General features: G+C 54.0%; 1 protein-coding gene across 6 annotated transcripts in view; it reads right to left on the bottom strand.

Annotated features, from left to right (window-relative positions):
* CUX1 (cut like homeobox 1) overlaps window positions 1–24,262 on the bottom strand; it is a 352,855-nt gene that overhangs the window by 224,684 nt on the left and 103,909 nt on the right. The gene's annotated exons all lie outside the window — the stretch shown is intronic.

Raw genomic sequence — 24,262 nt, 5'->3', positions numbered from 1 at the left:
AAAGAGAAGGGCCCGGGCGCGTGGCGGGGCGGGGGCGGGCGGGGCTGGGTCAGGGTGTCCGGGAGAAAGGGGAAGAGGGCTGACGCCGCAGCCCTAACCCCTGCTCAGCTCCGTGGCAAGGCACGGGCTCCCGGGGACAAGCCTGACACGCACACACGAATTTCGGTTTATTTTCAAAATTCCGAAAGACACAGACTGTCACTTGGTGGCTTTAAACAACAACAACGACAACTCTGGGGTCAAGCACATAGGAAAGCGGAGGCAAAGGCTGGATGCAGAGAAAGCGGAGGACCGGCGCCCTGGCGGGGGAGCCCCGCGCAGCGCAGGGCGCCTCGGCTGCCGGGACCGCGAGCGTCCCATCCTGGGGCTGCCCGTCTGGCAGGGGACTAGCGAAGCACTGACTCAGCACAGAAGGCGGCGGCTGTCATCATCACGGCGGCCGTCCCTTGGGTCAGAAGAGAGGACGCGCCGAGGGCTCAGGGCCCGCCTGGGAAATGACCTGCCGCTTTCTCTGCAGTGTCATTTTCTGCTCTGGCGCCAGGTAGGGAGTGGTCGGATCTGTTCGTGTGAAAATTCTTGGGCTGTAAGATCTTGTTCTTGAAAGGCAGCATCAGTGCCCTGGGCGGCCCTCTTTTTATCACAATAAGAATCACGACCTCCACAGCCCGGCGACCGTGCTGGTCTCTGCTTTGTCAGCACGGCGCCGGCTGGAGGGCCCGCCGCTCAGCTGCCCTCGGAAGAGGCCCTGCTCCCTGCGCTCCCGCACCTGCCACCGGGCCTGCATCCACAGGTGCTCAAAACACAGTTCCTGGTGGAACAGATGAATGGGGAGGAAAGAAACCCAGGCCCGGTGCCGGGGGCAGTCTTACCCAAACTCACAGGCTCCTGAAGGGCCACCGGGTGTCAAGCTCAAGGTCTCTTTAACTTCGGGCTGTTTCTGAGTCACGGGTACATGGGTAAGACCGTAGAAGGGAGCCTTTTAACCCAATATTTGATTTATAATAGTATACTGATAAATTAATTACATGGTTTATCTAACTGCAATTCAAGATCTAATAACATCAATTTTCTATGCTTGGGCTTTTCATTAACTTGGGTTTTTGCCAAAGACTCAAACTTTTAAGCCTTCCCGTCTGTGGGTGCTGACTTGTGCTGGGGTGGGAGCCCCAAGGGCTTCGCATTCGAAGACCCTCTTCTGTCCGGGAGCTGTGACTGGCCTCCTTCACAGGGAGCCCAGAACCCCCTTCCCAGCCTCGGGGCTGGGGCATGTAAGTGTCTCCGGTGCCTGCTGGAACATCTTCTGAGCAGTACAAATGTTCCTCTGAGCTGACGTCTGCACAGCTTGTCCGGGAGTTCAGTTCCTTGCTGATGAACCAGGCACTCCCGGATTTATGGGAAAGGGCGGGTGGCTCCCCCGCGACTCGTGATCATTGGTCATTATCCCGCCCACAAGGGCGCCCAGCCAGCCAGTCAATGGACATTTACTGAGCACCTGTTATGTCCCAGGCACTGTGCATGGAATGACCACCGAGGGTCCCTGCTCTCTTGGGACCACTTTCAAGCATGGGTAGGCAAGAGAAACGGTGACCGTCACGGGACAATGACCTGAGGCTGGGATGCCCGTGGTGGGACTCCTGGGCGTGCTAAGAAGGAGGAACCACAGGGCCCAGACAGGCGAGGTCAGAGTAAGTCACCCAGGCCTCGAGGGAGTCGGCGCCCGCAGCCCGGGGAAGGCGCCAGAGGGCCCAAGCAGGCGGCGGTATGAGCTGCGCTGCCTTGTTAAGGGGAAGTGAAAAGGAGAAAAGGAAAAGAATATTCAGATTCTAGCCTCAGTACTGACGGCATGGAATAAAGCTTAATTTAAATAATTCTCTGAGCAGACTTGTGGTTGCCGGGGGGCGGGGAGAGCGAGGGAGTGGGACGGACTGGGAGTCTGGGGTTCATAGATGCAAACTCTTGCCTTTGGAATGGAGAAGCAATGAGATCCTGCTGTGTAGCACTGGGCACTATATCCAGTCACTTATGATGGAGTGTGACGGGGGATGATGTGAGAGAAAGAATGTATATATGCATGTGTGACCGGGTCGCTTTGCAGGACAGTAGAGAACTGACAGATCGCTGGAAACCAGCTATAATGGAAAAAAATAAAAATCACTTCAACATTAATAAGTAAATAAACAATTCTCTGTGATGTGAGTTCTGATTCCTTTTGCTTCTCCCAAACTGTGACAGGGCAGGACGGCTGTACAAAGAGGCACGTGAAATGTTTGCGCCTCTGGGATAATGAGATGCAGGAGGCCGGCCGGTGTAAATTTAGAGATTTTCAGTATGTGCGATTATGCCACCCTCCTAAATGCCAAAATGCTGCCACGTTCACACTCGTCCTCAGATCTTTAATGGGTGCTTGAGAAAGTGCGGGAAAGAGGAGGGAAGGCGGGGGCAGGGACCTCCAAAGACAGCCAGCTCTGCAACGCCTCAGGCCACCGCTTCCACAAGTTTTGGCTTTTAGGGCAAATTCCAAGCTCCTGCTTCTGGTCTGGGTTTTTAAGTAAAAACTGCTCTGCAAGCTTTGGATTCACAATCCCCCTCTCTCAAAGACAAATTTCTATTCTCTTTTATTCAGGGTATTTTAAAAAATACCACAGAGTTCCCATCATGGCTCAGGAGAAACGGATCTGACTAGTATCCAAGAGGATTCAGGTTCGATCTCTGACCTCGCTCAGTGGTTTAAGGATCTGGTGTTGCCGTGAGCTGTGGTGTAGGTCGCTGACGCGGCTCGGATCCCGTGTTGCTGTGGCTGTGGTGTAGGCCGGCAGCTGTAGCTCTGATTCAACCCCTAGCCTGGGAACCTCCATATGCCATGGGTGTGGCCCTAAAAAAAGAAAAAGAAAAAAAAATACTAAATTGGGAAAATTACCTATCATCCACTTGGGGAAAGTGAAAAAACAAAACAAAACAAAACAACAGCGCCTCCATCTCATATCACACGCACAAATCTGCTGTCAGATAAAAAAGTCAAACGAAAACCCAGAAATTCTCAATTACTAGAAGAGGATGTAGAAAAACTCTTTATGAGACAGACGACGGGTTTGGGAAAATACCTGCAATACACAAGAGAGGAAGAATTAACACCACACTCTCTGAGAACCAAAAGGACCAAAAAGACCAAGCAACCGGCTACAAAAATCGGCCAAGGATGCAGAAGACCATTTACGCGAGAGCGCCACCGGCTGATACACACACAAAAAAGACCACCAGCCTCCCGGCTGCCCCAGGAAAGGTGAGCGTGAAGGAGCATACATGTATTTTTCACCAGTGGAAGACTTGACAACTGCCCTGACCAGGGCTAGTGAGGCTGTGAGGGGAAGGACCGTCCCTGTCCCTTCCGTCCCCTGGGCGGGGAGTGAGTGACAGCTGAGGCTGCCATTCTGGATGCCACACGGGCAGAACCAGAGAAGGAAAACACGTGCATTCACTTTGGGCCAGCAAGGCCGCCCCTGCGGACCCGACCTGCAGTGACACCCGCTTCGACGGTCGAGGACCGGTGCGCAGAGATGTCAGCTGCAGAGTCGGCGCAACCCGGACATTCACGTGCCACCTGCTGCACGCGGAATACCGAGCTCGGTGCTTGAGGCGCGTCAGTGAGCCAGACAGACCGTGATGCCTCCCCTTACATTCTCGTAGGGAAAAACATACTCAAAACAAATGATGGTGGGTTATGTAACTACTGGCGATGACCTCTGAAATGTGGTGGTGGGACTTTAAATCTCTTTTTTTTTTGGTCTTTTTAGGGCCGCACCCAAGGCATGTGGAGGTGCCCAGGGTAGGGGTCGAATGGAGCTGCAGCCACCCATCTACACCACAGCCACAGCAACGCAGGATCCGAGCCGTGTCTGTGACCTACGCCACAGCTCACGGCAACGACGGATCCTTAACCCACTGAGCGAGGCCAAGGATCGAACCTGCATCCTCATGGACGCTGATCAGATTCGTTTCCGCTGAGCCACGACGGGACTTCCGGGACTTTAAATCTTTTGTTTTGCACATTTGTAGTGATTTAATGTTTATAAGCATATTAATTTTGTGATAAAACATGTTTAAAATTATAGACCCCTTGCCAGGGAAAGGCCCATGAGCTAATCAACTCCAGGGGTGTCCCTCAGATGGTGTCCCCGTGTCCTTTCGACGGGTGACACCCTCCACGGTCACTACTGCGGGACAAAGGCAAAGGCCACTCGCAAACCTCTTGTCCACACTGAAAACATTCTGCTAAGATGTCTTCCCTCTGGGGCTTTAAATTTGTGAATTACACATGTGAGGCACAAATGCATTCTTATTATGAAGTTTAAGACAATAGAGACTAAGGAATAAAAAAGTAAATACCCCTCCTCGCCTTTCTGAGCTGCCACCGTGGCCAGCTCTTCTCTATGACACAAAAGGCACTTTTTAGAGTGAATGATCCTCTCCCAGGCTGAAAAGGCCAACCTGTAATATATCTACATCTATATTTAGATTAGAGAATTAGAGCCCAATTGAGCCGACTTTCATCTCAGGGCGTGTGATGTTTCCCAGGACTGCCTGAATTAGATTTCCTACCAGTTAGAATTTCCTGTAAGCTGGGATTAAAAGCTCTCGTTTCCTCATTTCTATCCTAATCATTATACAACACTTCACATTTCCTAAGAAGTTCTGGAAATATTAATCTGGTATCTCACTTCCTAACTAATCTAGAAAAGATGGAGAGAGAAGGAAACTCAAGAGCGAGGTTAAATGAAGGCGCACTAGCCTGGAATTGCAGGAGACCCGGTTCTGTGACCGTGGCTTTGGATCGGATGCTAATCTTTCAAACGAAGATGGAGCCTGCTCCACAAAAGCTAAGTGGTAGATGTGGTTTGCCTCTCCCTCTTTTTTTTTTTTTTTTGGTCTTTTCAGGGCTGCACCTACAGCATATGGAGGTTCCCAGGCTAGGGGTCTAATCGGAGCTATAGCTGCCGGCCTACGCCACAGCCACAGCCATAGCAAGGCCAGATCCGAGCCACGTCGGTGACCTACACCACAGCTCAAGGCAACGCCGGATCCTTAACCCACCGAGCAAGGCCAGAGATCAAACCCACAACCTCAAGGTTCCTAGTCGGAGCCCTTTCTGCTGCACCACAACAGGAACTCCTCTCCCTCCTTCTTTAAGGCTTCTCCTAATTCTGGGGACCCTGAGAGGGGCTTCTGAGGATGCTGGTGACGCTCCTGAACTGGGTGTTGGCACAGGGAGGAGTTCAGTTTGGGGAAGTCAGCCAGTGTGCATGTCCCTAAGTGAGCCTCTTTCTGTTGCTCCATCCAAACCTAACCCAAACGGTCCAGGCCAAAGAGAGCTCCTTCCCTCTGGCCCCCAGCTCCCCCGCCAGCAGGCCGCCTCCTGGCCTCGGCCGGGCAGGGATGGTGGAGGCGGCCTCGTGGGGAACACGTGCCTTCTAGGGGCTGGGGCAGGGGCGTTGAGATGGGTCCCGCTGAGGTCGCGGAGGGACTGGGAAGGGTCCGTGTCACCCAGGGCTGAGTTCGGACGACGGGGACAATCTGAAGGCGCCCCCCCTGAGCCAGAGGAAGTGGCTGTCCACGCCGACGGGTGTGAGTGCCCAGACAAGGACCAAACAAAGCGGCCTGATTCTTCTCTCCTGAAATGTTCTAGAAAAACGAAGCAGAGATTTTGGCTGCCTGGAAGCAATCCTCTAAAAAACCAAGTATCATTCTTAGAATCCAGTGAAGGAAGGCAGTAGCTGGCTGGACTGGTCGGTTGTCAGCGCTGCAGCTCTTCGCCTTAAGGTCACTGGGGGGAACCCTGTCGGGGTCAGAGGTGACAGGAAGGCATGGCTCCTTGTGGGCATCAGGCCACATCTCAGAAAGTGGAGAAGGGGTGGTGTCTGTGGGTCACCACACAAGGGGCTCCTGGGCCCCTCCTGACACCCGCCGACGCCTCTACAGACAGGGCCTGGGTCACAGGGGCCACCCCTCTGGGAGCTGCCTCTCCCTACCCCCACATCTGCATACGGGTGCCCCGGTCCCCGCACCCTGGTCTAAAGGAGACATGGGACTGGCACTGGGCCAGGGTTCCTTCTGGAAGCTTTGGAAACGGAACTAAGGGCAGTGAGGAGAGAGGAACCTCTTTCCTGCCTGGGGGCTGAAGCCCAGCCAGTGGATACGAAGGGTGTGCTGCGGGGCAAGTGCCGCGGGGAAGGCGGCAGAACAGGCCTCTGGGAGCAAAGGCAGGGTCAGGGAGCGCAGACGTGTTTCCGGGTCTGAGTCGACACCCGCTCCCAGGCTGTCAGTGGTGTGGGCTCCCTGAGACACCTCCACCCCATCCTCAGAACCAAGTAGGTTCAAGAGAGCTGGGAGGGATTTCTTCTCTGCTTCTGATGACCAGTATTTCACAGGCTACATCTGCCCTGTGTCTGAAATCACAGCTTCACCCACAGCCCATAAATCTCGACGGAAGAAGCTCTACCTCTAGAAAGAAGGGCCCACTCCAAATAATAGGCCTGCAATTTTCTCCCTTCATCATTCAGATAAATGTAATGCTACCTCTATTAATCTAGAAGACACACGCCAAAGGTACTTGGTTGCCGGAAACTTGTAAGTAATAAGATTGAGCATAAAATACCTTTTGTAAAAGTTCTGGGAAGAAGTTTTTAACCAACACCGGAGGGTGTGTGCTTTGCCCAGAGAAACATTCTGTTTTTGTGTGTGAGTCATGCGACTCATCTGGTTGCCCTCTTTGCACTGGGTGCTAAGATGCTCACAGTCAAATCTGTGTCTCAGCACTATGACATGTACAGGGTCTGGGGAACGCAATTTTGGCTGGTCACCCACTCTGGGTCTAATCACTATTTTTTTCCTCCCTTTATTTCTTTCCCTTCCCACTAGCTCCCAGCCTCATTGATGCATCTGTTACACCTTTGCAGGCCATCTGAAATCTTTCTGGAAGCAGGCAGAACACAACCAGCCAGCCGGGCAGAGATGGAACAGTGGTAAGGGTGTGGTTTTAGGGGCAGACGAACCTGGATTCACTATTAGCTCCACCACTTGATGGCGGCACCACCGTGGGCAGGTCACAAACCTCTCAGAGCCTCGGTCTCCTTAGATGCAAAACAGGATTTGTGAAGATTTCATTAGCTGACATACCTGAACGGGCACAGTCAGCTTGGTGCCTGGCACAGAGCAGCTGTGTAAGAAAAGTCACTTCCTTTCTTTCCACTGGACAGTTCCCAGGTCCTCTCTCCTCTTCACAAGGCTAAACGGCCAGAGATCCTACCCAAAGCCCTCGGACAGCCCTGGGCACCTCTGCACTCCCAGAGAGGCCTGGGGCACAGTGGCCCACCACTGACCCCATGTACCCCGGCCGGGAGGGGTCTGGCCGGCCCACACGAAGCCTGCATCGCGACCACAGTGGGAAAGCCGCCTCCCCCAAGCTCCCGCAAGGCCAACCAGACGTGGCAAGAAGCTCTGTCTCTAAAACATCAGGCATGGAAACAATGAAAGTCAAGTTTAACTACCCTGAATGGTCTGTCCCACGTTGCCCACCCCAGGCCACCAGCCCCCCCTCCCCACTCCACAGAATTCCGGGCCATTTTCTGTGACTGTCAATCAACATTTGCCAGGAAAAGTGAAAACTGATTTAAATTTTAACAAGCACGGCAATTAGAAAGGCCAATCTGCTACAGAGCGCGTCGCTGAAGATATTTGCAACCCAAATACAAATATTTCAGATGATGCCCTAAGCAGGAATTATCCATTTTGATTTCGGACACGTCAACTCAAAGTTCACTCCCCTGTCTGTTCGTCTTGGTTCTCAGGACTGCACCTTGTGCCCCAACGAAGTCCTGCAAGAAGACAGGGCTGAACCCAGAAAGGAAAAGGGAGGAGGCCTCGCGCTAGGCCATGGGATCCTGACACCAGGAAGGGAAAGTCAAGGGCAGACCAAGTGACTGGATTATGAGCGCAGGCCAAATGCCTCGTTTTTCAAGGTAAAGGCTAATATCAATGGACACATTTAAGGAGGCTCCAGGAACACACACGGCACACATTTTTCAACTAAAGATAGAAACTATGCTTAAAAAGCTAATTTGGTATTTTTAGAAGTTTGGGTTTCTTTGATCCGGCCAAAAGAGGCTTAAAAATTCAGCTTCAAACTATTTTAGTCTCTGCTTCACAACTTTGAAATAACTCCTACCTCTTAGGTTCCTTTCGGCCACTGGAAAGCATGTGATTCTGTAAACCTGCATGTTGGAAAAGCTGAACATGTAGGACTAACGTGACATCAGAGTCTGCCTGACTGTGAGGATTCAAGTTTTGTTTAAACAAAACAAAACAAAACAAAAAAAAAAAAAGGGAAGTGAAATCTGCAAAAGTATGATTTGGTCATTTTTGTTTGCAACAGAGTTAGCCCTTCCTAAAATCTAATCTGGAGTTTCTTGAAGGCCTGGGGGAATCTGGGCCGGTGCTCTGTCTCTCTTAGGGTAAAGGGAGCTGTGGCTGCTGGGTCCTCAGTGTCACACGCCCAGCTCCATCTCTGGGAGTTGTCACTGCCGGCCCAGGGGGTGGCCTGGCCAGCCCTCTCTACCCATGAAGCGGGGGAGGGGGCAGGCAGGACACACAGGGAGGCCCGAGGCCACACAGCTGGCCAGCCTCCAGTCTCTCCTCCAGGGCTCTGCCTCGCATTCGGGCGGTGGGGACGACGTCCTGGAAAGGGCTGAGGGGGTCTCGAGACTTCCTGGGCCCCTCACCGTCCATGTGCCGTGGTTCCGAGCCACTTTAAAAGCAGGGCCAGGACCGGACAGGGCTGACCAGGAGGACCACATGGCCCACAGTCTTGGCCTCTTGAGCCTTCTTTCTTGAATCTGCATTCGACACAGAACGCTCCTGCCACTGAGTGTTGGCGTGAAGACAGCGGGGGAAGAATGGATAAAACCAATGGGCAGCCACTGCACTTACAGATGAGAAAACAGGTCCAGAGGGAGGAGAGGCTTGTCCAGGATAAATTCCGGTTATTTGTTTCTGGGGACCGTTACGTATCGTTTCAGACACTGCGGTACACAGACCCTCCCTTCATAGGGGGCGGATCATTTCAAGGATGTGGTTTAATTAAACAATTCAGATAATAGGATGTGTGTTTGTGGTTTTACCACTGACAGATACGTGCCCCGGCTGAGAAGGGGGAGTTTATTTCTTTAAAGCCGATGCCGACCATTATTTGCAAAAGAATTTGTGTTCAATGAACATTATACAAACAAGAAGCTTCTAAAAGCTCCTAAAACCTGCAGTTTCACGTCTTTCCCACTGGAGATGGAATCCAAATTGTCAGCTACTCTCAGGTCTAGTGCGGTGTTTCAGAAGCTGTTAAGGCTTTATTAGAGTTTGAAAGAGACACTTAGCTAAGTCGCAAACGTGTTACATGGAAGAAGATTCCAAACAGGCCCTTTCCAAGGGAACTGGCACCCAAGTCATGGGACTGGGTGTCAGTGCTGGCAAGGACTTGCTCGGTCCCTCTTGCGTGGTGGGGACGTCCTGGTACAAGGCCAGCAGGGAGCAGGTGCTCAAGAAATGGCCACGCCGTGTCCTCCTGCAAGGCCCCCTGCTCGTCCATGCAGCGCCCTCTGGCATTATCCAGGCAGACGGGCTCAGCCCAGAGGATCACGCTGCTGACGTGCTATTACCTGGTCAGAGGGGTGCCCTCTAGGACTATGGATTAGAACGGGCAGAGAGCAGTGGTGGGTAATGAGCCCTGGGAGACACAGGTAACGGGGGCAGCCACCAAGGCCACCTGTGCCAGGGCACATGGCAGCACTGAGGGCCTCACTCAGAAAGGCACAGGCTGGGGAGTCGGCCCGCCAAGCCCTGCCAGTTACCAGCTGTGTGACATCAGGCAAGCCCCTCACTGCTCATCACTGCCACCCAGAGTGGCCTTCCCCGAGCACAGCGTGTCAACTCCGTGCATGAGAGAGAAATCAAGTCCTGATCCCCCGCACAGTCTCTGATCACTGCAGATGCTCAGGACAGACGGGACGCAAAAAGGCACCTCTGAGCAAAGATCAGACGCTCACAGACACAGGGCAGTCAGCGTGACGGCCGTGAGGACAGCTCTTGGGAAAAGCGTCCGCAAGCCCGGGCCCAGGGGGTCCCCCCCTTGCATTTACCTCTCCCTCTCACTCCAGTTCCCTCCCAGGACGCAAACTCTGCCTGACAGCAGGTGCTCTCCCCGCAGGAGCCCTGGCGCCCAGTGGGGGTGGGGCAGGGCGGGCCCCGTCACCTGCACAGCCATCCCTGCAAAGCCCACCCCCCCCCCAACACCCTGGGCACGGCTCACCCCGCCTGCTTCTCTCACCTCCTCCCTCTTGCGCCATAAGCAATAAGGAGTGTTCCTACAGCACCCACTTCGTGTCTTCCCCGTGCCCAGGAACCCAGCAACATAGGACGGCTCGCCATTCTCTAGAATGTTCCCCACTTTAAACACTAGTAGCCACTGATACACAAGGAACATGGACAAGACAGCCCCAAACCACAGAAGGTAGGTCTACCCTCGAAGAATAAAATGGGAAAAAAATATGAGTGACAATAGCCACCCGTCAAAGGGACTCGGGCTAGACCATCATCTAAGGACGAGGGGCTGAGAAATTCCCGGGAGTCCGGCCGAGGGACTGGGCCTGGCCTCTGAGGCCTGACAGGGACTGAGCTGAGCCCGCCAGCTCTGGGAGCAGGTGCGGCAGGAGGAAGGCACAGCGGGGCTCCTGTCCTGGGCACTGGCCAGAGGGTCTCTGGCCCCCCACCCCGTGGTCTAGGCCCCCAGCCACCACGGTCCTCAGGCCCCCACAAAGCCTGCTGGCCCGGGTGCACTGCCCTCAGGCAACCACCTGCGAGGTGAGAACCTGGCCTGGAGGAGGCGAGGGAGGGGCAGCCGCTGACAAGGGCACTGAGGCACCAGGCTGCATGTGAGGCTCCAGTCTGAGGCTGGACACCCCATCTACTCCCCAGGGACCTGCTGGATGGTGATCCAAGAGGGGGGTAGGGTGGGGGAGCACACACATGCTTCCTGGTCTCCAGGTAACCCCCCCATACCCCCTAACTGGACAACGCCTCCGGGACAGCTTGCCCTGCGGGGTGTAACCCCAATACTGTCCTCTCTGATCCTCCAGCTGCAATTAACCTCTCATTTGGGGGTTTCAAAGCCACACTGGCCCCCATTACCTGTAACGGGCATGCAGAGGACTCCACCACACGGCATTTTTAAAAGCTCCATGTCTGCCCCAGACCTGCCCCTGCCCAGCACAGTGGGTGCTGAGAGTGGGGACCGATTTGGGACCCAGAGGGCTGGCGTCTGGCACAGACAATCACCGGTGTCCATGAGAGAGAGATGCACGCAGCCGCGCTTCCCGGGCTCCTGGCTTCTCCCTAATCTCAGCGGCAAGTGGAGTCCCCTTGGCACAGTCTCCCCGCCTCTGGTCACCGGGAGCTCCGTGGACGCTACATCAAGCCTCTGCCACCTCAGGAACCAACGCTACATGCCCTTCCTCCGGGCACGCTCTGCTCTTGATGCCGACCCACGAGGGCTCCCTGAACGTGCTGGAGCCGGGGGCAAACCCAGGGGGCGGGGGCCCCCGAGCGCCCCCTTCGGTGCCCAGGGCATCCCGATAAAACCAGGTGCCGCACACGCTGCCTCTCCGAACTCCCGCAGTGAGGGTCACAGACAGGGCCCCAGTCAGGGCCTGAGACGGACGCTTTTGAAAAGGATGATCCCCGTTTGGAGAACATAGTACAAAAGAGAGGAATCCCTTCGTATCTTCACTGCGTAAAGAACGCAGAGGCGTTCTCTTCCGGGGATGTGAGGCTGCTGAGACGTCAAAGCTCCAAGACAGCCTCCGACATGGTTAAGCAGCTAATTTTTACTATGTCCCAGCAGATCTGTTTCAGATGGGTCACGCTTGTGATGCGTTAGAGCCGCGCTCTTTGTGGAGTCCGTGTATAACTGATTGCTCATCAGGGCCCATCGGGTAGTCGCTGTGGATACAACACGGTTGCCCATTTCCATGAACTGGGAACAGGAGCTGCTTGTTTCAGGTTCCGGGGGTGGCTCGGCGGCCGTCGCAGCTCTGCTGGGGGGATCCACAAAGCCGAGTTGGGCAAGCGGCCCTCACCACAACCTGATGCCCCGAGGAAGACGGACTCCCCACGCACAGGTCCACCATCTCCCAGGATGTGCAGGGGCAAAGCCTGGGAATGATTTTTCTATTCCGCTGGAAATAGGTTCGTGGCGGTCAGGTGCTCCCTGAGTTAGGCTTGGTGCAGAAGACAAAGGGTGACGGCAAAGGAGCAGAGGGCTCTGCCAAAATCTGCCACCAGCGGGAAACCTGGCACACACACCCACGCCCAAATACCATTAAACCACTAACACAATCACCATTGAACCTTACATATGCGCGCGCACACACACACACACACACACGCCCAAATTAAACCACACACACCATCAAACTTTATGTATACACCTAAATACCACACACACCCCCACACATACGCACACGTGCTGGGAGGAGAAAGGCCCCTCTTCTCTTCGTGCATCACGAGCCCTTCTATCTCATCTCTAGACTGTAGGTAGGAAAGAGCTCGCCTCTTCTGCTCTGGTCCAAATAGAACCGCCCTCCATGTGAGGCCTACAAGCCGGCGGGGCGGGCTGGCGGACTGCTGTGGCCCTTCCAGCTCCGACGCAGCCGCATTCCACTGACCAGAAACCGTCTGAAGGCCCTGGGGCTGCCTTGCTTGATCTGGAATGTGTGCAAAACCATCACAAGTGCTTGCGCCAGGACTTCCAAAGTGCATTCCCTGGAGCTCCGGCTTCTAGGGTGCAGGGGGCGGTTTTTGTGCCTGAGAGAGTATGATGGCAAGAGAGAAGGGGAAACTCTGGGTAAAACACAGCCAGCACTCTCTCCTCAACCCGGGTTGAGGCATTCAGCACCTTACTGAGCCCTGAGCCAGCAGTGACAACGGCAGCAATGACAAGCGACGACAGGCACAGGCACTTACCAGACACCGGCTACTGTGGTGAGTACTTTATCTGTATCAACTCATCTAATTTTCCTAACGTAATAGCCCGACCAGGTAGGTTATTCTCAGCCCAGGGTCACATGCAGGCGGCAGGGCCAGAACCCCCACTTTAACCGGGTGTCTGGGGAACAGGTGATGGATAGATGGAGGAAGCACCAAGGGAAGGGTTAACGCCGTCGAGGACCAGCCCAGTGCTTCCTAAAGTCACAGGCCACTGAGCCTTTCTCCCAGGCATGTCCCTCGAGACTTGTGCTTTGGGAAATGATGGTTCAGGCCGGCCTGCTGTTTAGTGTAACAAGAGGCGCGCAGGCCTTGGCTACCAAGCCCGGATCTGGATTCCTGCTCTACCCTTTCTCGGTATGTCTTGGAGCTTTGGGTTCTTTGGAGGTGACATAGGGACAAAAAGAGCCAACCCACGTCCATCACAGGGTTGCAGGGAGGGTACAGCAGACCACATGGTGAAGGGCCAGTTCAGATACTGGCCTGTGCTAACGGGCAGTGAGGAACCAGTGGCCTGACTGGTTGCTGCTCCATGTCAGATGGGGAAACGGATGAACTAGAGACCGAATCGGGAATTGGGCAGGGAGGGTGAGCAAAGGCTGAGCCCTGTATCGGGGGATGAATCAGTGGGCCCCACACGGGGGGAGGGGGAAGGGGAGGACCTGTGTCAGCCAGAGCCCCACGACCACCGGCACCCCAGCACCCAGCACCGGGAGGAGGAGGTGCACAAACGAGTGGGTGGATGAGCAGCCAAGGGACATGACCCCTTCCTCCGCCCGATTGATGGCAACGAAAGAGCAGCTAAAAGGAGCACGCTCTCTGGCGCTCAGGTGGTGGCTTGAGGCTCCGCGGGGAGTCTTCCTGCGATGACATGAGAGAAGGGCATGGCTCTGGAGAAGGTGGCAGGTGACAGCAGGGCACGTGGTGGGAAAAACCAGGAGATGCAGACGGTAGGAGCCAAGGCAGGGGCAAGAGCCCCCGAGGGGGGCGAACAGGGAGACCCGCAAACGCAGAAAAGAGGCCCAGACGACAGCTACGCCTAAGCACTAAGTGCCTCAGCAGCTGAGAAATCTGAGCCTGATGGCTAGTGCTCGAGAGGAAAGGGAGGGCTCAGGAATTAGGACGGCACTGGAGAAAGCCACCCTCTGGACCTGGCGCCCGGGGCACGCACAGCCACGGCCACTGCCACACGCCCGCGAGCTGGACTCGCCGCACACACGGGCCGAGCGGACTATAAAACAGCAATTCGTTATCTCTGGTCTCTCCGGGCTGCCGAAGATGCTCGCGGAGCGGAAATGTGAGATTAATACACCGTCGCATTAGCTGAAATCAAGATCAAATTTCATTATCAGAAAGTTTAAGCTGGAGGTCCCAGAAGGGCAGAGCCATTCATTCAAGCCTCTGCTCAGGGATATTTTGCTTTGGTGGCTACAGTTTCTGTCCCGTTTTCACTGCCAAAATAGTGCAAATAGTGTTTAAGGCAAGATGAGACAGGAAAAGAGTAAGTGAAATCAATACATTTGTCCTTTTACTTCTGCAGACATCTGATTCCCACCTGTATGGGGGAACCGGGGGTGCAGGACTGTGGGTACCATTCAGGAGTTTATTTTTTTGATTACAGAGGTACTGTAATGCATGGTAATGCACGCTTCAAGCACAGAAAAGTATCATGAAGGAGAAAACTTACTCCAAGCCCCACCCCCCAGGGGTACCCACTTACTACTGTGGCCCAGCTTTTCTCTGCATTTCTTCTATAATTGCGGGACTACTCTCCAGCGCCCCTCTAAGCTGCCTGCTTTGTTGAAGCGTGCCCAGACACTGCACACGCTCTCTCTGCAAACGTCATTTTCAGTGGCTGTACAGCACTTCAGAGCATGGCTACTCCTGGCTGCTTTTTAACAGAGACGGCTTTAGTTCTTTTTTTTTTTTTTTTTTTTTTTTTTTTTTTTGTCTTTTTAGGGCCGCTTCCGCAGCATATGGAGGTTCCCAGCCTAGGGGTTGAATCGGAACTGTAGCCACCAGCCTACACCACAGCCACAGTAACGCGGGATCTGAGCTGCGTCTGCGACCTACAGCACAGCTCACGGCAACGCCAGATCCTTAACCCACTGGGCAAGGCCAGGGATTGAACCTGCAACCTCATGGTTCCTAGTCGGAATTGTTACCACTGAGCCATGACGGGAACTCCTAATACGAGTCATTGCTGTGACTGATGGAGCAAATGGACAGTCCCGCAGGCACCGCGAGCCCGTGTGGGGCTGGCAGGTGGGGCCTCCCCGACAGTGTGGACAGATGCCACTGTCCACGTAAGAACGATAATAAGGGCAGTAACTGACATCTATCACTGGCTGGGGGTTTATAAAGCACGTTCACGGGCCTTCAGCTGATTCGAGCCTCACAGCACCTTGTGCAGGAGTTCTATTTTGTGTGCTTTACAGATAGAAAAAGCCCACATCAGAGGTTAAACAATTTTCCCACGGTCATGTGGCCAGAAGTGACATGGAGCACAGAGGTGGGACCCCTCCCGGGCAATGGCCCCCATACCAACACGCGGTCCCGAGCACTGTCCTGTCTACGGGGCAGCCCTGCCCGGCGGCGGCATCCTGGCACCATCTCACCAGCATCCCGCTCTGGAGACGACTCTACGGAGCATCCCCCTAGTACTCCAAAGTCTCTGAATTCCAGTCTCACTCTTCACTGCACCCCCAAACTCACCCCTTTTAGATTCTCAGGATGGGTACCACCCACAACAGCCCCAGCTGGAGACGCCCCCTCCTCCTTCACCCCCACATAACAACCATCCCCAAAGCTCAGTCCTCACGACACGGAAAGGCCTTCCTTGAGCTCGCCTTCTATCAGGGGCCCGGCGACCGGCAAATAAGGGGCCTTTGATGGACACGGGGAGGGGGGGAGGAACCTTCCAGCTCCGCACACTGTGCTCTGTGACGACGACACACTGCCTCGCGATGGAGTTAACACTGTGGCCGATGCACGGGGGAAAAACCAAACCAAAACCACACCAAACACTTTCCAGCTCACTGAATTCTCTTTATATCATCAGGCTCTTAAAACCAATAAATTAAGAAAAAATAGTGTTAGGGGCTCATGACGAATTTTATCTGAAGCCACGGCTTCTATAGCTTTCCTTGATAAGAACAAGAATCTCGCAATTAATCACCCAATTAATTTCCAACCCTCCTTTATAAAATGAATCTCATCAGTGAAACCTAGGATGGGGCAAGACGACCACGGTGAGCCTTGCTACAAGCTCAAAAGCCAGCTGCAAAGAGCGTTAGGCTAAACACGGTTAGCAGGTCTGGGGCCGAAGCAGCGTCTAGGGGAGGCCGTCTTCAACCAGGAGCGGCCAGAAAATGTTCCCTAAAAACCACTCTAAGGGCCCACGCTATTAGAAAGCAACTGTGCCACTTTAAGGCGTCTTGATGACATCCACGTCTTATTAAAACAGCAAACCGATTCTTTTAAAAAGAACAATGGCAGGCTAAAAGCATTGCAAAATTAATCCAGTTATTGCCCTATAAAGAGGCAAGGACGTAACTATGTTTTAAAGGGTCCACAGGTTGTACCATGTTCAAACAGAGGATCCGTCCACGACGAAATCCTCAGCAGAACATCTCCCCATTAATTAGGCAATGAAAACAGCAGCCTCCCCAAATCAAGCAGGAACAAACAGGAAAGAAATGAATATACTTCTTGTAAGGAGGGAAAAAAAAAAAAAAAACCACGCACAAAGAAATTAAAGGCAATGCACTCCGCCCTCAATATAATCGGTTTCAACAGAAATAATTAGAGATCTTACTTGGGCTTGCATGGTTTCTGCACACCGCTCTAAGAAGCAGAGGGAGCCTCCTGACAGCGCCTGGGGGCAGGGCGCCCCAACTTCTCCTGTGCCCGTTTTGGGGTGGGAGTGCCACCTGGCCTGCCGTATAACGAGAGGCTGGAAAAGCAAGGTGCTTGGGAGAGCAGAGCAAGATGCTCCTTAGATGAGGTTGGGTGACAAGAAATAGCAAACAGTCCTGGGGGCGAGTTAGAGAAAGCGGGGGCGCCTCAGAAGTGGTGATGCCAGGCGAATGCCCAGTCACAGCCACACTCCCGGAGCTCGTCTCACACACATACACACACACACAGGCGTGGTGAACCCTCTGGAAAAGAGTCTTGTTTTTCCTTAAAATAAAGGTATCATCTCCCTATGATATAAAAAGAACTCTCTCTTGGGTAGATGCCCCAGTTAGAGCCTCAGTGTCACCCCAGACTCCCTTTTGGTCACCCCTCCCACCCACAGAGTCAAGTCTGTCTCCTCCACGCTGCTGACTCGGCCTGCGGCCTCGGCAGGCCCTGAGCTGGCTGGCAGCGTCACCCCTGGGTTCCGGCTGGGCCACGACACCCGTTTCCACCCCCGCCCCCCGGAGCTCCCGGACCGTGGTCCTCCGCCCCGTGGGCCCCCACCCACCACGAGGCCCCACGCTCCAGGATGGGGACTATTTTTACCCACTTTCAGGCCTGTCCCACTTCACTCGGAGCCTGGCACACGGCTGGGCCTTCAGCCACAATGACAACAGTATGAGCCGTAACAGCAGATATTCCAGACGTGTTCCCGCCGGGGGCTCACGCACCTTGTCTCGCCGCATCCCTTCAACAACTCTAGGAGATGGGTGCGAGGAGGCCCCCATCTCCCAGATGAGCACACTGAGGTTCAGAGGCTGAATTACTCGCCCGGGGACCCCAGCAAGTAAATGGGAGCCCTGTCTTTCTTTTCTTTTTTTTTTGCCATGCCCGAAGCATATGGAAGTTCCCAGGCCTGGGATTGAACCTGCCACAGCAATGACCCGAGCTGCTGCAACGACAATGCTGGATCTTTCACCTGCTGCACCACAAGAGAACTGCTGGGAATCTGGTCTTTTTTGGTTTTGTTTTTTTGTTTGTTTGTTTGTTTGTTTTTTTTGCTTTTTAGGGCCGTGCCTGTGCCACACAAAAGTTCCCACGCTAGGGCTTAAATCGCAGCTGCAGCTGCTGGCCACAGCCACAGCCACAGCCGTGTCAGATCCAAGCGGCATCTGCGACCTACACCACAGCTCATGGCAACGCTGGATCCTTAACCCACTGGGTGAGGGCAGGAATCAAACCTGCACCTTCACGGTTACTAGTCAGAATCATTTCCACTGAGCCACGACGGGAACTCCCTGGGACTCCCGTCTTAACTTCTGTTTTCCTGCTTAAAAATGCCTGGTGAATGGATTACTAAATACCAGAGCCTTTCAAAAAGAGTCTTTTCTTTTTTGGAGAGTTGAACAGTTTCCCATTGTTTTCAAATTAAAAAGTAATCACATTTAAATCAAACCTAACACCATCCAGAAATAAGGCACGCTAAGACTCTTGAATTATCTTCCTCTGGTCTTTTTTCCTGTGTACTTGTATCAGGCCTTTTGCATAAATAATAGGCATTTGCATATATTATGCCGTATATGTATGTATTCGTGTTGTTTATACATCTGCATATTTTTCTTCCATAAAATGAGGGTGATAGAGCATCTTCCCTTAGTTTATATCATAATCACTTCCCATGTTATTAAACAGTCTCAGAAAACAGTATCAGTTACATAATCACTCCGATGAATGAGTTTAACAGAAAGTAATAACTGTCCCTGTTTTGGACACCAGGCAGTTCCCATTTTTCAATATTATAAATAAGTCCCTGGTAAACATTCTTGTTCAGAAAGCTTTGGTCACCTTTCTAATTGTCTTCCTTGAGGGAGTGAAAAAAAACAAACGGGCTTGTTGGGTCAATGGAGGAGACCATGTTTAAGGCAAGTGTTTTCAGAAGTGTCTGAACAAACATGCGTTAGACCACTGCGCGGTTTTCTGAGGGAAAAGCTGATTTCATAATCCGTCTGATTTTTAAAGCTGATCGAGTCAGCAGCCATCTATTCTTCGATGAGTCAGGCCACAGTTTCGCATATCTGGTGCCATAAGCTGATAAGTTAGCTGGTGATAAATATAACCAGTATCTGCAAAGGCCATTCCCAATACAGAAATGGAAATGACCTAAGTGTCGAGGGCACAGCGTGACGGAGGCCCTGCCACCCTCCGTCAGCGGGCCACGGGCCGCACGGCGTGGAGGGACCCCGTGCACACGCTCCCCCTGCCCAACCTGCTCCTTCCTGTCTGCCTTTCCAAACAAGGCCTGGCAAGTCCCAGGCTGCTTCAGGGTGGAGGCTAAGTCCTGGCGCTTAGGTCTGTGGCACCTCGAGCCCCTGGGCAGCCACCACTCCAGGTCCAAGCCTTGGCCCCCACCCTCTGCTGTTCCCTCACGTGACTGCCCTTAGTGGGAAGGGCTCCAGGCCAACCCCTGCTCTTTGCCCCAGGGCAGGGGGCCTAGTGACTGGGCCCTCAGCTGGCTGCAGTAGCAAGGGCCACACCTGGGACGGGGCAGGCTGTCGGGAGGGCAGAGTAAGGGTGAAGCACCCGGCTGTGGGGGCAGAAGCCCAGCTCGGCCGTTGGCCAGCTCAGGGGCCTGGGCGCGTTCCTCAGTTTCCCTATCTGCGAAGTGGGCAGGATACTGTGCCCGCCTCACAGGGAGGTGTCAAGACTACGGAGGCGAAGAAACGGAAAAGGCTCGGCCCAGGGCAGGCATACAGCCCAGGGCGGCTGCCTTTATTACTGACAAGTGAGCTGTTCCTCCTCTCCTCCTCTTCCCCTTCACAGCAGCAGCAGGGGACCCACCAGGGAGAAGGGACCGAGTGGATCCCATGTCATCTTCTCCGTTCCTGGAACCTGCGCTGAAACAGCTCCCCAGTTACAATACTCCTTTGTGATCCATTCCTTACTTGGGGAGACTCCAGGCACTGGGCGCCGTGGAGCTGGGTCCTGCCCAGCAGAGAGTGTGGCGCACTGGGTATACAGACCTCTCGGCCGCACCTGTGGACAGCGTGTGGCCGGAAGGAAGCGATTCCGGAAGTCACTGTCCCTCTAGGCTGCAGCGTTACTGCGCTACAGTGGGGAAAGGGGGGCACCTGCCTCGCAAGGCTCTTTTGCACAAGGAATTAGATAATACAGCAAAGTGCCTCCCTAGAAGCTAGGCATTATGCCTGGCCGGTAACGAGGATGGTGCTAACAAAATAATTACAACTAGGAGTTCCCGTCATGGCACAGGGGTTAACAAATCCGACTAGGAACCATGAGCTTGCGGGTTCGATCCCTGGCCTTGCTCAGTGGGTTAAGGATCCGGCGTTGCTGTGAGCTGTGGTTTAGGTCACAGACGCGGCTCGGATCCCGCGTTGCTGTGGCTCTGGCGTAGGCTGTTGGCTGCAGCTCCGACTGGACCCCTGGCCTGGGAACCTCCATATGCCGCGGGAGCGGCCCTAGAAAAAGCAAAAAGACAAACAAACAAAAAAAAAAAACATTACAACTAGCATTTACTGAGCCCTTACTTAGAGTTACGTTTTGAAACGATGCTGACTTCACTGGTTAAGTTTTCCAGAACCGAGAACCTAACACATCAAGGATGTGCTGAACCTGAAGAGGAGGAAAGGCCCCGAGGAGTCAAGCTCTCATTCCCACATCGCAGAGAAGGGAGGAACGCCTTTTTATTTATTTATTTATTTTTTTTTATTTCCCAGGAGAAGACTCTTACAACTCAAGGCCGTGTGTCCACTTCAATCGTCCGTGTCGTGAGACACAACGGGCACGGTCAAGTTGGGCGGTGTTCTGGCACCAGCCCGGGCCCAGGCCTCGTGTCCAGCTGGCCCAGGCCTTGTCCACATTCGGCACACGACGTCAGCCTAGGACACCTCATTCTTTCACATTTAATAAACCAGCTTAAGACATCGTTACTCACCACCTCGGTGAGTTCATTGTGAAACCCCGAAGGCGGAGAGGGGACCCTCGCATTTCTTACTAAAAGAGAAGCAGCTTCTAACTCTCATCGGCTAAAACGCGAACTGCTGCAAGTATCTACGCCGTTCCCATACCCGCTCTCTTTATGATGTTATAGACAAGAAGGCCGAAAACAGAGACACAAGAAAAGTTTTCTTCTTCTAATAAGCACCTTTCCACAAGAAGCTACCAATTACGAAAACCAGAAATGCACTTAAATGCTTCTGACTGCACCAAGCAGAATGTCAGCCGCTTGTATTTATTGCTTATTTGAAAGGGAGGGAGGGAGAGCAGAGTAAAATTTCCTTTTTCTTCTCTAACGAGATGAGTCACAATTTCCAAACATCAATCAATCAGTGAGTCAGAGGCGGGGAGAAGAGGAAATGACCGGAACCCCCGCCCCCCGACTGTGAACGCCCCCAGAACCACAGCCAGCCAGGGACTCCCAGGTGCCGACTCAACGTCCCCAGGTCCCAGCACGCGGGGACCAGGCGCCTCGGGTGAAACCCGCGAGTCAGGCCCCAAGCCTGGGGTTCTTTGCTCATTCACTGAGCTATTCCATATCATTCTGGGGTGCCCCGTGCGTGCTGGGAATACAGGGGTGAGGGAGGCGTCCCCATGCAGGCGGTATCCCACACACGAAGTGCTCTGCTCAGGGATGCAGACAGGACGGAGGCGCAGAGGAGGAAAACCCTGCGGGTGGGGCCGGGAGGCTCCAAACATGCCTCCAAGACAGGGGACACCCGAGCTGAGTCATGAGGGACCAGAAGTTAGGGAAGAGGCGGGAGGCAGCAAGAGAAGGGACCTGCTCCAGACGGAAGGATTCCTGTGCAAACGCATGGGCTTGGAGAAAGGGTGCTGTGGCCCAGGCCCGACAGGGAGCTCACCTGGACCACAGAACTGCTAGTGAGGGAGAGATCCTGGCCAGAGACCAGCTCTCGAAGGGCCTTCCATCCCTGCTAATGTTGGCTTTGCTCCTGAACCGTGTTTGTGCTTCTGGAGCAGGGCCGGCCGGGGGGGTGGGGGGCTCTCACATGCTAGCTGGTGGGGAGGGCTGGTTAGGATGCAGACTGCAGCCCCTCGCCCTGCCTCGAGTTCCCAGTCCATCAGGTCTGGAGTGGGCCCAGGTGGTGTGATGTTGCTGGTCCTAAGAGCAGGGCTCAGCGCACCCAATCCGGCCTGTTTTACGTTTCTACATAAAATATTACTGGAGCGTGTCCATCACTGAGGTATTAGCTATAGTGACTTTACAGCAGAGCTGAAACCACAAAGCCTAAAGTATTTTACCATCTGGCTCTTATTTTTATTTATTTATTTTTGCTTTTTAGGGCCGCACCCGTGGCACATTGGAAGTTCCCAGGCTACAAGGTCGAATCGGAGTTACAGCTGTCAGCCTACACGGCAGCTCATGGCAATGCTGGGTCCTTGACCCACTGAGCGAGGCCGGGGATCAAACCCGAATCCTCACAGATACTAGCTGGATTCATTTCCACTGCGCCACAGCGGGAACTGCCTATCTGGCTCTTTACATGCAACTTTGCCGACCCCTGCCGGAGGATGTTCCTAGGGGATTCGAAAAAATAACAGCTTTGCGGTCAGTCCATGTTGGATGGTATTAGATTAATCAATGCCCAGCAGGGTTCTTTTCTGCAGGACTTTCCAGAGCCTTTAATACCATATTTTTCTGGGACTGGCGTTCCCAGCAACGCAACGTGAGTCTGTGAGATGCCGCTAGAGGATTTTAACGGACGACGTGTTAAACTGGGGTTTAACCCACAGCCGTGTCTCCTAGGAAAAGCACCCCAAGGGCAGACAGCCTGGAGGGGAACGATCAGGGGACCAGCTGGATGGCTACCATGGCAACTGCACAGGATGTGACAAGAATGTGCACTAGGGCAGGGGTCAGCACGCTTCTTCTGGAAAGGGCCAGACGGTAAATATTTCTGGCTTTGCAGGCCATGCCGTCCCTGTTGCAACTACTCAACTCTGCCCTGGCAGCACAAGAGCAGCCAGAGACCGGAGACAAACATGCGAGTATGGCCATGTGCCAATAAAACTTTATTTACAGAGGCTCGCGTGGGACGAGGGCGGGCGAGGAAGGCTGCACAGCCCCCACACTTGAAAATGGTGAAAAGGGTGAGTTTGATGTGAAGTTATCTTTTACTACAACAAACAAACGTTATGGGCACTGAAGTCTGAAGTTCTGATTGCTCACGTATCGCAACATCCTCTAGTTTCTTTTAACCATTACAAAGGGATGACGCGGTTCCGACGGACGGGCTGGCGGGCACCGCTCCCTGCGTCAGAGCAGACATGCGTTTTACATATAAGAGATGTTCAGTGTAAAGCATTTTAGAAAATGCTCAACCACTCACTGTCGTTATGATACCATGCGTGCCTGGCCAAAAGAGGAGGCAGAGATGTGACAGCCGGTCAGGGGCGGACGAGACGGAGCCGGGGTTGGAACCTGCCCTCCTGTCCCTGGGCCCTTGCTCCCCAGCTTCCCCAGCAGGGTCTGGAAATCTCGGAAGCAGGCAGGTGGGGTCCAGGCGCCCAGCCAGCAGGTGAAAGGGAAGGTCTGGGGCCCCAGTGAGAAGCCAGGTCCTGATGGCCTTGCTCGGGGGACACCAGCACCCCCGGACAGGTCTGTCCCTCGGCTGCCAGCCACTGAGGGTCCTCGGTCTCTCCCTGCCTGCCTTTCCTTTCAGAAGCCCCTCCCCTCGGGGACTGTGCCCTGCAGGCCCCTGCCCAGTGGAAGAAGAAACCAGCCGGCCTGACCCAAAGTAAACTGGTATGATGCAACCCAGGCGGGGCTTGCGGGGTGAGCAGGGATCAAGGCCTCTCAGAGCATCTCTGCGGAAGGATGCGCCAGAGTTCCAAAGCTCCAACCGGCGGGCCACTGGTCGTTTCATAAACTGCAATGAAAGCACCACTTGGATGTCACTGAAATGTCAAGAGGCCACAAACATTTCCAAACGCCTGCTCTGAAGCTCTGTGCTTATCTACTGCAGGCCAGGAACGGCTGGGCCACTGGTCCTCCGGCCGCACCCTGACACCCTTGCTGAAAAGGGCAAAACGTACCACCCCGTCAGGCCAGCAAGCCTGATCCCCCGGGCACAAGCCTCCCTGGGATGCTGGGGACCTCGCTGTGCCACCACACAGACTGGAGGTCAGAGAGGGAACCCGGGCCTGCCCGTCTGGGGCACAGACCAGACCCTCGGTGGCTGGGCTGGCACGGCGCAGCTCGGACGAGCTGGCTGGCAGAGCAACCAGAGCACCAGCCCCAAGG

Source organism: Sus scrofa, chromosome 3 (genome assembly GCF_000003025.6).
Source record: "Sus scrofa isolate TJ Tabasco breed Duroc chromosome 3, Sscrofa11.1, whole genome shotgun sequence".
In the NCBI taxonomy this organism is placed as follows: domain Eukaryota; kingdom Metazoa; phylum Chordata; class Mammalia; order Artiodactyla; family Suidae; genus Sus; species Sus scrofa.
This window is presented reverse-complemented; position numbering and strand designations above follow the sequence as displayed.